Source organism: Arachis ipaensis, chromosome B10, assembly GCF_000816755.2.
Source record: "Arachis ipaensis cultivar K30076 chromosome B10, Araip1.1, whole genome shotgun sequence".
NCBI lineage: Eukaryota > Viridiplantae > Streptophyta > Magnoliopsida > Fabales > Fabaceae > Arachis > Arachis ipaensis.
The window spans coordinates 11,380,938-11,394,551 of record NC_029794.2 but is presented as its reverse complement, the minus strand read 5'-3'; positions in this window follow the sequence as shown (position 1 = coordinate 11,394,551).

Below are 13,614 nucleotides of genomic sequence, written 5' to 3'. Positions count from 1 at the left end.
ACCTTGGAGTATTGCTAATTGTTAAGCCGCTTGGAAAAATCTTTAACCTTCAAGTTCTTGATAGATGGTACAGAGGAGATGGATTAAAAAAGGAGCGATACAAGTCATGGATCTAGCTGGTAACTTTTTCTTGGTCAGGTTCACAGATCAAGATGACTATGCACATGCACTCTTTGAAGGTCCTTGGATGATAGCTGATCATTATCTCTTGGTGAAAAGGTGGAGACCACTCTTCTTGCCACAGGAGACAGATATTTCGAAAGTAGCAATATGGGTTAGGATCCCCAACCTACCTGCGAAATTATACAATAAATTATTTCTCTTAAAAGTTGAGAAAGCTCTCGGAACAATGCTCAAAGTGGATGAACTCACCTCCATACACTCTCGAGGGAAATTCACAAGGATATGCGTGGAAATTGATCTGCAAAAGAAGATGGTTCCGACTATCACAGCCCTTGGCAAAGAGTTCAACTTTGCCTATGAAGGATTACACCAAATCTGTTTCAACTGTGGTAAGTATGGGCACAGAATAGAGTATTATAACGAGAGGACGATCTGAACAACCACTGAAGCTGCTGCTAGGATGACAGATGGCACCCGGTCTGGCCATCGGGAATCCCTTAACGGTCAAGAGACAAATCAGGACATGCAGAATTAGCAATCGAATCTAGAAAGAAAAGAAAATCTCGCATCAATTATTACGAATGACCCACCAATCACACCTGAGGCTAGGCACCAAAACAAGCAAGTTTTCCAAAATATGGCCACCAATCAGGAAAGCATTAATGAGGAGCAAAATGGTAACCTTTTTGGGCCATGGATGATTGTGAAGAGATATCAAAGAAGGAATAAAACCAAAGCTGATTTTTCGGAGAAGGAAAGAAAGGAAGGTTTCCAAAATTCAAGGTTTCACATCCTTGCAGAGGCAAATCAAGAAGATAATCATTCCAATGAAGAGCTACCCTCAAATGGGACCCAAGCTATTAATTCAGGAGATGACAAGGATGCATGTCCAGCAGAACCTAGCAAAAAAAGAGCAACAAATCAGAATCTCAGAAATAGAAATACTCACCATATACAAAAAAAAATCAACAGAGGCAAAAAAGTTCTATTCCTATCATTAAAGGAAAGTATACAGCAATAAGTAAGAAAGTAACACCCACCGTTAAGCAAATCAAGCATTTCAGTCAAAAGTCCAAGATCATCCAAAGCATCCTCAGAAATTAGGATAAAGATAAAATTATAGAAGCACACCAAAGCAGCCATGAAGCTTCCCAAAAGAATAAAAAAGGCAAAGAAAAAAATTCATGAATATTGGAGGCAATTTTCTTATCTAAACAAGGAGATTGCTAAAGCTGAGTATGTACAACCAACTCTCCTAGGGGGCTCTTTAGATCATACAACTAAAGTGCTCATCACTAGTATCATGGGAGGTGGGTATAATAATGAGGTCAGTAAGGAAGAAGGGAACAAATCTCTTTGAAATTGTTTCCATCATAGTTTTTCTCATGAATATTTTAATTTGGAATTATAGAGGGGTGACTGCTAAAGGATTCTCCATTATTATTAAAGATTTAACCTATCAGTATAATCTGAATTTGTGTGTTCTCCTTGAAACTCATGTTTCAGGATCTAAAGTTAAGGTGATTATCCGCAAGCTATGTTTTGAATCTTGGTGTAGAAGCGAAGCTGAAGGTTTTGCGGGGGGCATTTAGTGCCTTTGGAACAAGAAAGAGTGGAATATCGAACCTCTAGAAGTTCATAAGCAATTTATCCATCTGAATATCAAAGACAACGAAAATCAAAACTGGTAGTGCACTTGTGTCTACAGCAGCCCACAACCTAGGACCTGAAGTAGCCTCTAAGAGGAGTTAGAAAATTTCGCAGCGACTATCCAAGAACCTTGGTGCGTTGGTGGGGATTTTAATTCTATCATTTCCCTTGAAGAAATAGGGGGCATTTTCAATCTTTCTCAAGACTCAAGAAGATTCCAAGAGTGTATTCAGAATTGTGGCCTAAAGGACCTAGGTTTTTTAGAGCCCCCTTCACCTGACAGAGGAAGAGAGTCAAACGAAGACTAGACCGATTTCTTTGCAACTTGGATTTCAATGATCTCTTCCCATCAGCCGGTGTTAAACATCTCCCTAAGTTGAAATCTGACCATATTCCCATCCTTTTAGACTTCAATAACTTAGAGACGAGAAGAAGAGATAAACCTTTCAGGCTCCTTGCACCTTGGCTCTTTCATGAAGGCTACCAAAGATTAGTTAAAAACAGTTGGATCAAGCAGGGAAATCTTGTCTCTAAAATTAATAAATTTACGGATAAAGCTAAGATTTGGAATAAAGAGGTTTTTCGTCACATCTTTAGAAAGAAGCAAAGAATCCTCCTCAGACTTGATGGAATTAACAAAAGTCTCTCTTTTAACAATAATCCATTTTTAGAGAAACTCCATAACGACCTTTGGAGGAAATACGAAAAGATTGTTGTTCAAGAAGAAAGCTATTGGATGCAAACATCTAGGTGTAATATCATCAATTTTGGGGACAAGAACTCTAAATACTTTCATCAAAAAGCAAATAGGAGAAGAAGAAGGAACTATGTCACTTCGCTCAAGAACAATGAAGGAGAATGGATTGACGATGTGGAAGAACTCAAACACCTGGGTGTATCCTTTTTTAAATCTTTATATGCTCTTGATAATTACACTTTGGTGTTTTCTAACTTTCCTATTGTAGATAAATTTCCTAGAGTGGCAGAAGATAACCTTGCCCACCTAAACAACAACATTACTTTCGAGGAAGTAAAGCATGCAGTTTTCAATATGGGTAGCTGGAAGGCTCCCGGGTGTGATGGACTCACAGCAAAGTTCTTTCAACATTCCTAGGATACTGTGGCAGATTCCCTAGTAAGTTATGTTCAAATGATTTTTAGGAACCCAAAAACATTACTAGAGTGAACCAAACTCTTATCTCTATTATTCGTAAAGTCCCTTCCTCGGAGAACTTTGCCCAGTTTAGACCGATCAGCAAAATGACGGTTGGCGCTGACGGGTTGGCGCTGATGAGTTTCGCTGACGATTGGTGCTGATGGTTGGCGCCAGGCGTGAGAGAGGGAGACGGCGGCGTGGGGCATGAGCGACGAGGGAGGGATGGATGTAGGTGCTGCGACGGGTTGGAGGGAGGGGTTGTGACGGGTTGAGAGAGGGAGACAGCGACGTTGTTGGGAGAGGGCGTTGTTGGGAGGTGTTGTTAGGGTTGCAGAGATGAGAAGGGTGAGTGATGGCCAGATAGGGTTAGAACTTAGAAGTGATTTTTGAAACTAACACTTCTAGTCTAGGGTTAAAACATAAAACTTAGAAAAAAAAAGTGAAGTGTGAAAAAAATGGGTGGGAAACTAAATTTTGGAAGGAGGGAACTCTATCGGTACGCTTTTGTAAGGTGTCCATATAAACATAAGATATGGGCACGCTTTAAAAAGGTGACCATTGAAAAACTAACTAGCCACGCTTTTTAAGCGTGTCGGTTTCTTTCTATGGGCACGCTTTTCAAGCATGGCAAAAAATAGCGTGGCCAAATCATAAATTAGTAGCCACCCTCGTAAAGCGTGCCGATTTCTCTCTATGGCCACGCTTTTTAAGCGTGACAAAAAAAAGCGTGGCCAAATCCCAAATCAGTGGCCACCCTCGCAAAAGCGTGCCCATAGACCACTTTTGGGCACACTTTAAAAGCGTGGCAAGAAAAAAGGGTGCCGACAGACCTTTTTTCTTGTAGTGTATGTAATGTTTGCTATAAGATTGTTACCAAGGTGATAGCTGAAAGGATTAAGCCGATTCTAGGAGCTATCATGTCTAATACTCAAGCAAGCTTCGTCCCAAGAAGGGTTAGTGCAGACAATATCTTAGTCGCACAAGAGGTGATACATACGATGAGGGCCAAAATGGTGTATATATATAATATATGTAAAATAATTAATAACATTATATTTTATTTAAGTTTCTGTTGTAATTTATGTTATGTATACGATGATAGGTATATAAATTTTGAAATTTAATTTTATTTGTTGGATTTTAATAAATATAAGGAGCAGGTAGGGGTGCATAGAGACGAGGTGAATTAGAATTTAATTTTTTACTACTTGCGAGTAAGAGCGTGACGAATTCTATGCGAGTTATTGTAGAGTATGACCAAATTGAATAGGGCAAAAATCCGTCTTTATCCACTCTATTGTTACCTCTACACACCGAAGTAACATAAAATAAGTGACAAAGATTAATATTGTTTGAAAGACAAAAAAAAATTAATCCAAAATTTTTTTATTAATATTCATTATTAATTATCACTAGAATAATTATACAATTTTAAATATAATAAATATATAATTATAAATATTATGTATATAAAATTATAAATATTATGTTATATAAAATAATTTTAAATATTGCCTCTTTGGTATTACGTTAATTATCATATATTAATGCTCTGCTCCAAGTTACATACTCATATGTAAGGTAACAAAGATGAAAAAATCATATAGATATTTAAACCTAATAATAAAGGATAAGTACTGATTTCATTCATATGATTTAAGACAAAAATAAACATTATTTTTAATTATTTTTTAAAAATAATCTCTAACATTATAATTATTTTTAAAATGATTATTTCTTATCTTAACTTTAATTTTTGGACAAAATTAATTTCACAATAAAATAGTTTTGTTCTTCTGTTAATTAAACCATCAATCAACCGAATATGATAGTGAAATTGATAAGTAAAAACACAAATTCAAGAAATTTTCAAATGAAAATTACCAAAAATGGCATGGATAATCCAAATTTAATCAGGAAATTACAAAATTAATTAGAATCACATTATAATTATTTTTAAAATGATTATTTCTTATCTCAACTTTAATTTTTGGACCAAATTAATTTCACAATAAAATAGTTTTGTTCTTCTGTTAATTAAACCATCAATCAACCGAATATGATAGTGAAATTGATAAGTAAAAACACAAATTCAAGAAATTTTCAAATGAAAATTACCAAAAATGGCATGGATAATCCAAATTTAATCAGGAAATTACAAAATTAATTAGAATCATGAAAAGGAAGATGAAATTAGAGTTAACTTAATTCAATTGAATGAGAAAAGAAAAACGAATTTGAATGGAAATTAAAAAAAAAACAAATAGAGGATTAAGCATTGAGAGAGAGGTCTTTTTTTGAGCTACAACGACGACCACGACACTACCTCCTTCTCTCATAACCTCCACCCCTTTCTCTTCTCCTTTCTGTTGTGCGCACACTTTTTCATTGACTCTCATTTTCTCATTTACTGCTATTCTTTTCGGTGAATCCTATAAAATTCTGATTAAACAAAAATTAAATAAATATTTAATTAAATATGGATCAACGGAGATAAAAAAAATTAGAATCATGATTTAAAAATTTAAAAATGATATTTAGACTTAGAGGATTTTTTGAGTAGAAAAAATATAGTTTTTTGCATAAAAATACGCACTAAAAATTTGGTCGGCAGTACCAGCTTAGATTTGCCTGATACTGTAGATGAAAAAATTAATTATGAGAAAAGAAAGTTAAAAAGTTAACATTCATAATATAGAAGGTAAACATATTTAAAACGCATTAAAAACACTAATCTTAAAGGTTTTAACCTAAAGTTACACCAACGGACTAAATCGAGTGACCGGGTCCAAGTGGGCCCAAACCCACATTATATAAACCCCCCTTTTCAGCACAAAACAATACATTTTCCCTCTTTTGAAGAGAGAAACACGCTGAAATAGAGAAGAGAGAGAGAGAAGAGAGAAACCCTAACCCCCTTTGATCTTTAAAACTCCATAACTTTTAATCTAGAACTCCGATTATTCTATCTAAGAAATTAGGTAAGCCTTTTCCTCACCAATTTTCAATTTTGATTTTGGTGAAAAAAAAATCACGTTTTTGGCTTGTGTGTTCGTGGAACTTAGTGATTCTTGTGTTTAGGGAGAGCTCTAACTTGAGTTCTAGTTAGATATCATCACCAATTTTAGTGGGTAAAGGTAAGAGCCACTTTTTTCCATTTGATTATGAAGTTTTATGAAATTCTAGAGTTTGAGTATTGTGCATATTATGTGAAATTAGTGTAGATTGAGTACTTGAGGCATTGAATTGAGCATTGGTGGTGTTTGAGCTTGGCGGAGATAAATTTGGAACTTGGACTTGGTGGACTTCAAGTTTGAGAGTTTGGTTTTGACGTCATTAAGGTACGGTTTAAGTTTCATTTAAATACTGTATAATATAGTATGAAATTCTAGGCTAGATGCCCCTAGGATTAGGTTTGAATTGCATATTTGGTTGGAATTGATATGTGTAGTTGAGATATTGTTGGAATTGATGTCTATATATTGAATTGATGAATATTGGGTCGGGACCGTGAAAATTTAGGCCGGGGGCCGAAAAAAGATAAGAATGGTAAGTAGTGATTGAATTATGTGATGCTGTATGAGATTGAATGAAAAATTGGTATTAAATGCGTGGAAATTGGAGTGATTGATGGAATAGTGAATATGTGAATTGAGTTGGTTTGAGGTCAATTTGTTAAGTGAAAATGGTTTTTGCTTGTGAATTTTTGGAAAAGTTGGTAAATGCTGTTTTTGGTTAAAGCTAATTTTTTGCCAACTTCGGCAGGCCATATCTCGGTCCTCAGAGTTGGAAATTTTACAAAACTAGATTTGTATGAAAATTCATTTATCAATCTTTCCAACAAATCAAGAATGGTTGAAAAATAAATTTTGTGAAAATAGATATGAAGGTTTGAAATTTGGGCTGAAAAACTGGTTTTTATAACATATCGGCTTGTTCAAGTTCTGGTATGGCCTGCGTATGCGACAAAAGTCATGCGTACGCGAGCAAACCCCATTGCCCAAACCTTCCGCGTACGGAAGGTGGTCCGCGTATGTGACTTTGTCAAATTTACACTCATGCGTACGCGAGCATGTGCATGCGTACGCGACCACCTCTGTTTTTTGGAAAAGTGAATTTTTAAGTTCTTAACCATTTCTCAAGCCTCCTAAACATATATAAGTCCCGATAAAGGTCTAGAGCCTATGTATTTAAGGATAGAGGAGTTAGGAACGAAATCAAAGGAGTTGAGTTAGTGAATTAAATGAAAATGAACTATGAGTATAAGCTATTGATAATTGACAAATGAATAGATGAGTTGAGGTTGAGGATTCCCTCTCTCGTGTTAGGTTTTGAAATGAGTACAAATATGTGGATAGAGTGATATTAATATTGAAGGAGATTGAGGAGTAAGAAACTGAATTAATGATGAGGGCTTATGAGTAGTTACTCATTGAATATGAAATTGACTAAAGAAATGAATGAGTAGGCGAGTTGAGGTAGAGGATTCCCTCTCTCATGTTGTGATTATGATTGAAGAGGAAATGAGATTCATGTTGTGAGGACGGTGGTGTTATCTCACTCACGTAAAGGCGAGTCGAGATTGAGGATTCTCTCACTTGCTGTGATAAACAAGTTGAGGTCGAGGATTCCCTCTCTTCTTGGGGTGGACGAGCATGAGGTTGAGGATTTTCTCACTTGTTGCACCAGAGAGTTGGATTGAAGGTCGAGGATTCCCTTTGGTTTAGTTCTGTAATTATTAATTTGAATATCGGGAATGTCAGTTGTGTTGAATTGAAACGAGTTTCAAATTGAAAAGGTGAGGACAGTGGTTGGATCCTACTCACAGATTTGCAAGCTGAGATAGAGGATTCTCTCTCTTGCTGAGATGAACAAGAGGAAGTTGAGGGTTCTCTCTCTTGTTATGGTGGGCAAGCGAGGTTGATGATTCCCTCTCTTGCTATCGAAGAATTGAATGGAGAAGGTTGAGGATTCCCTTCTATTCGATTCATGGGTGTGGTGTGAATGAGTTAGGTTGAGGATTCTCTATCGTTACATCACAGCCTCTCTCTAAATGGGAGGTTGAGGATTCCCTTCATGTTGAGAGATGATATCCGGGTTAGCTACCAGATATATCGGGTTTGGCTATACAACTGATAAATGAGTTCATTGGCCATAGGACAGGCATACATCATATTTCGTTTGTTTAAATGATTTGGGTTTGCTACAATTGCCTTGTTTTGCCTAATTGTACATGCTACATGATTATATGCTAATTGCCTTACTTGCATCGATTTGTATATTACTTGTCTGCCTTGCTTGTGTCTGTATAACTGAAAAGTCCCTCATGCTGGTATCGGTTGATGCTGAAGGTTGTCCTTGTTGAGATGGAATGACGAAATGGTTGAATAATAAAGGTAAATATTGAATGGGATGATTTGAGCTCCTGGGTTAATGCAGTGGAGTGATTTCACTTGCTACGGGCGGAAAGTTAATGTGTTGATATAGGATTGCTAAGTCGAATTATCTGGGAGCTGGTTCTGGTTTTGGATTTATTCTGTGGAGAGTGGTGAAAGTATGAGAAATGTTGAGTTAGAATTAGAATCCCCTTATGATAGTTACCTAAATATGGATTGGTCAGAACTTAGGATGGATATGATGAGATATGGAGTTTTAGATTACTTAGTGAGTTCGTGTTTCCTTATGCAGTATCTATTTAGCACTTTACCGTACTGAAAATCCATGGGTCGGGAGTTCTTATTCCGTGTATATCTTCTGTTTTTCAGATGCAGATCCTGGAGCTCAATAGTGAACTGTGGTTCATCTGAGAGATGGTGAAGCTTACTGGACTTATGTTTTAAATTTTTTTTAGAATCTCTCCGTATTTATTTTGAAAAACTTATATGTATGTATTTATTTATTTTGGAAAATTGCCTATAGAGGCCTTGATGTATATTTTGGGAGAGATAGGAAACACTGTTATGCTTATCTTAGAAAGGCATCCATACAAAACACATGTTTTGCCTCCAACATTAAAATTTGAGCATTTGCAACAAGTTAAATTGTTTAAAAAAAAATCTCTCTCTCTCTCTCTAGTCTAAGAATAATTTGAGTTCATTTCATATCTTAGACCATATTACGTTCGTCATATTTAAATACATTGCACTATTCGCTAAAAAGACAAAACCACAATGTTAAGAGTACCACAAAAAAAGAGCAGATTCTCAAGGCTACCAATGTTTCTACTCTGGGAAAAAATGAAACTGACTTGCTATTAAATGAAGACGAAAGTGAATACCTCCTGGTCAATGATCATAGCATTTTTGTCTAACAAATCTACAGCGAAAAAGATTATTCTTCTTGTTGCTGCAGCTGGTTATGAAGATCCACTAAATTTTGTCGAATCTCACTCAACATTCCCTTGGCAGCATACACAGCTTTCAATTTGCCAACGGCTTCGGCGTGATCACTGATCTCACCTCCCTACTTTAGTTTGACAATTTCCAGAATATCATCCCAATTATCAGTGCCGTCGAGGTCACCGGAGAGGGAATAAGAGCGACATGCACAGCACTGACTCGATTGCGCACACAAAGTCCAAGTTTGAAGACATCAAGAGTGAGCGAGTAAGAAGGATAGAGCCAAATACCAAGTCAAAATTGAGGAATCACGCTCCAATACTTGTGGTGTAATGAAAAATGTACTAGTTGTTTTACTCAAATTTTTGTTCCATTGTTAACAACAAATAAATCAACAATTTTCGAGTTTTGTTTCACAATCTTAATTTAAGGAACGGAAACGACTCCTTTTGTGGGTGTCTCAAGGTCTCAATTGTAGTTTCGAAAGTAAAATTAAAGATGAAAAGAAAACACGCAAGGTGTCGGAGGCAAAGTAAAATGCAGAAATTAAAAGAGAAAGAAAGAAGAAGATGAAGAAGAACAAATAAAAAGTAAAGAACTTTGATTAAAGATAGAAAATAAAGTACAAGTTTGAGTTCAGACTTCAGAGGAATTACTTAAGATTTCCAGTTTTACTTTGTGATGCCAGGGAGGCTGAGAGCGTTTTTGAGTCTCCAAGTGTTTTCCAAGAAGAACTGAACTGATTACAATATTTTTCTAAAGCTCTATTTATAGACTAACCTAATGTCAGCTAACAGTTACCATTTGTACACCACTTGCGGAAAATTTGAATTTCTTGTAACTGTTCCCGCACCTCTTGTGAATTTCAAAAGTTAAATAGATAGCTGTTTTACTCAAATTTTAACGCTCCATATTGATAACTGCTCCTACATATAGCACGTTGACAAACCCCAATTTGAGGGTTTATCTTGTGATGATTTCAGGGGTTTTATCAATGATTCCACTCACTTTCTATATGAAAATACAAGATTTTGCATTCCTTTCCTAGTTTCGCCTCATGAATGAAAACATGCTTATTTTGCACTAAAATAGATACATTTATAATCTTCTCTTGATGCCATTCGATGCCGTGACTTGTGTGTTAAGTGGTTTCAGGATATAGAGTAGGAATGGACCGAAAGAGAGAAGGAAGACGGGTACAAAGGAAGGAAGCATGAGGATTAAGCTTTGGAGGTTTCCGCATGGGCGTGTGCGCGCACCTTGCGCGCCCGCGCGGATAGGGCAACGTGGAGCCAAAGCCAAGAGCCGGCTTGAGAAGCGGCTAAGCCAGGATCTTCATGGGCGCGCACGCGTACATCACGCCTCCGCGCACATTACAAGACGTCTCAACGGCGCGTGCGCGTACCTTGCGCAGCCCTTCATGTAACTCACCCCAATTTGAATGCGAATTTTGAATTGAAGACCGCTTTGATCAATCTCCTACCCAAGTTTCACGGGCTTCCCGCACAAGACCCTATTCGACATCTCAAGGACTTCCATCGCATATGCTCAACTACTAGACGGGAAGGGTCCGATGAAGTTGCTATATGGTTGTTTGCTTTCCCTTTCTCTCTTGAGGACAAGGCCAAAGAATGGTTCTACACTCTCTCTAGTGAAGTTACCTCCGATTGGGACCTACTTAGAAGGGGGTTCTTGGATAAATTCTTGCCCCCGGAAAAGATGGATAGGCTAAGGAAGGAAATGTCTTGTATTGTGCAAGGTGAGACGGAACCACTCTATGAGTATTGGGAACGGTTTCGCAAATTACTAGATGCGTGCCCTAATCACATGCTCGATACTCAAGTATTGCTTGGATACATATGTCAAGGGATGCGAGAGCAAGATAGAACCCTCTTGGACACTTCTAGCAATGGCTCTTTGTCCAAATATAAAACCGCAGAGGAGGCATGGCAACTTATTATTGACTTAGCCGAATCCAATCAACATATGAGGCGAAGAGTCAACCGTCCAAGGACCGTGAACGAAGTATCAACTAGTAGTGAAGCCACCGCTCTAACTCAATCCTTGAATGAAATGACATCCGTCTTGAGGCAACTCCAATTGAACCAACAACAACCACAACAACCTCAATCATATCAACAACACCCTCCACCATCTCAACAACACAACCAACAACAATTGGTCCCTCAAAGAGTATGTGGCATTTGCTCTTGCTACTCTCACTACACAGATGAGTGCCCAAACCTTCAAGAAGACAACACTTTGGCGGCCACCCATAATTTCTATGACCGCCCTAATCAAGGGTACTACCAAGGAGGTAATCCTAACCAAGGGCACCCTTATCAAGGAGGAGGCTACAACCAAGGAAATGGACACAATAATCAAAATTGGAAAGACAACCATCAACAAGGGAATAGGGATAACAACAACAATGGAGGAGGTCAAAGATGGAATAACAACCCGCAAAATTTCTCACAAAACCGACCATACAACTTCCAAAATCAACCATACAATCAACAAAACCCACAAAGAAACTTAAGGGCCCCGTTGACGTTCTAGAGAAGGACAACCCTCCTAAGGATTCAAACAAGTTTCCCAACCGTTACTACGAACTTGTCTACTCCAGAATGATTGAAAGGAATTACCATCCGGAACCCCTCCTAGTCTTACCGGCTCACCTCAGTCCGATTGTGATGCCACACATTGACCGGAGGCATTGGAGGTTCCTCTTGAGGCAACCAACGGAGGCCAATCTCTCTTGGGTGGTAGAATTCTACTCCAACTTCCACTCACCTCATCTCACATCAATATTTGTGCGCCGAAAACAAGTGTCGGTCACAGTGGAAACCATCCGAGAAGTCCTTGGGATTGCACCGTCAACGGATGCATATGACGCCTACCAAGAAGTCTTGGCTGCATGCGTTGACCGCGCATTCGATTGGAGCGCGATCCTCCGCGTCATTGCTTTACCCGACGCATTTTGGATTCGGGGGACCATAAAGCGAAGACCCAAGGGTTTAGATGTCCGCCACCTCACTCAAGAAGCCACGGCATGGGCCCAAATTCTAGCTCATTACGTGCTCCCAAGCACGCATGGGTCATCCATCACCGCCGAGCTTGCCTTATTGATATGGTGCATCTTGACCGAGAAACCGGTCGATGTTCCGCGTGCCATCCGCCAATCCATGGGGCGCATTCATGCCAAGGGAAATCTACCATTCCCCGCTTTAGTGACGGCATTAGTTGCGAAAGCCGGCGTCAACCGGGAGAATAAAGATAGGCGAACCTCAATACCGGTTGATGGTGATATCATTCCAACCAAGAGATGCCTCAAGCCTCCGGAAGTCACCATGGACATTGAACTGCCCACACCAACTGGCCACGCTACCACTTCATCTACATCACAAAAATAAAAGGGTATTTTGTATTATTATTGAAAATATTGGGAATTGGGTACATACTCATGAATTGATCAAATGTAAAACCTTATGCATTGACGCTCTTGTATATAAAAAAAAATGAGAAAAAAACAAAAGAACAAAATAAAAAGAAGAACAATATGGAAAAGAAAAGAAAAATAGAAAAATAAAGAAAAAAAAGGGGGAAGAAAAAAATAATAAAAAGGGGACAAAATGCCCCAAAGTGAAGCTCAAGAGGAATCAATGCATAAGTATTGTGAAACGAAAAGAAATGCATGAGTATGTGGAAAAGTGAGGAATGGGTAGTTAGGATAGTACTTAATTGTATAGGTCATTATATAGGTTAGGTGGGAAAGTTTAAGTTAATCAAAGATTCAAATCCTAAGTCCACTAGCCATATATGACCCTACCTTGACCCTAACCCCATTACAACCTAAGGAAAAGACCTCATGATAATTGTACGCATGCATTGAATAATTGTTGATTGTTAGATGAAAAACAATTCTTGGAAAGCATGATTAGGGGAGAATTGAGAGAATAAACCCCAAATACCGAGTGATTAGAGTGCAAACACTTCCGCCGAGGGTTCGATGCTCAATCCTTTGATTCCCGGCTCTCGCGAGCATTCCTCATGCAAGGTTGCACATATTGCATTTGATGCTTAGAAAGTGGCAAGTCCTATGCTTTTACCATCATTGTACCCCATGTGCTCGCATATGTCCTAAGAAAGCTAATTTGCTCCCAACCAAGTGGATAGTGGCACTAGTCATAGTTGCATGCATATAAGTAGGTTGCACTTCATGAGTCTTATACTTTGCAATCCCTCGGTCTTCTGTGTTTCTTTGCGTTTCTCTAAGCATGAGGACATGCTAGGATCTAAGTGTGGGGAGGTTGACAAACCCCAATTTGAGGGTTTATCTTGTGATGA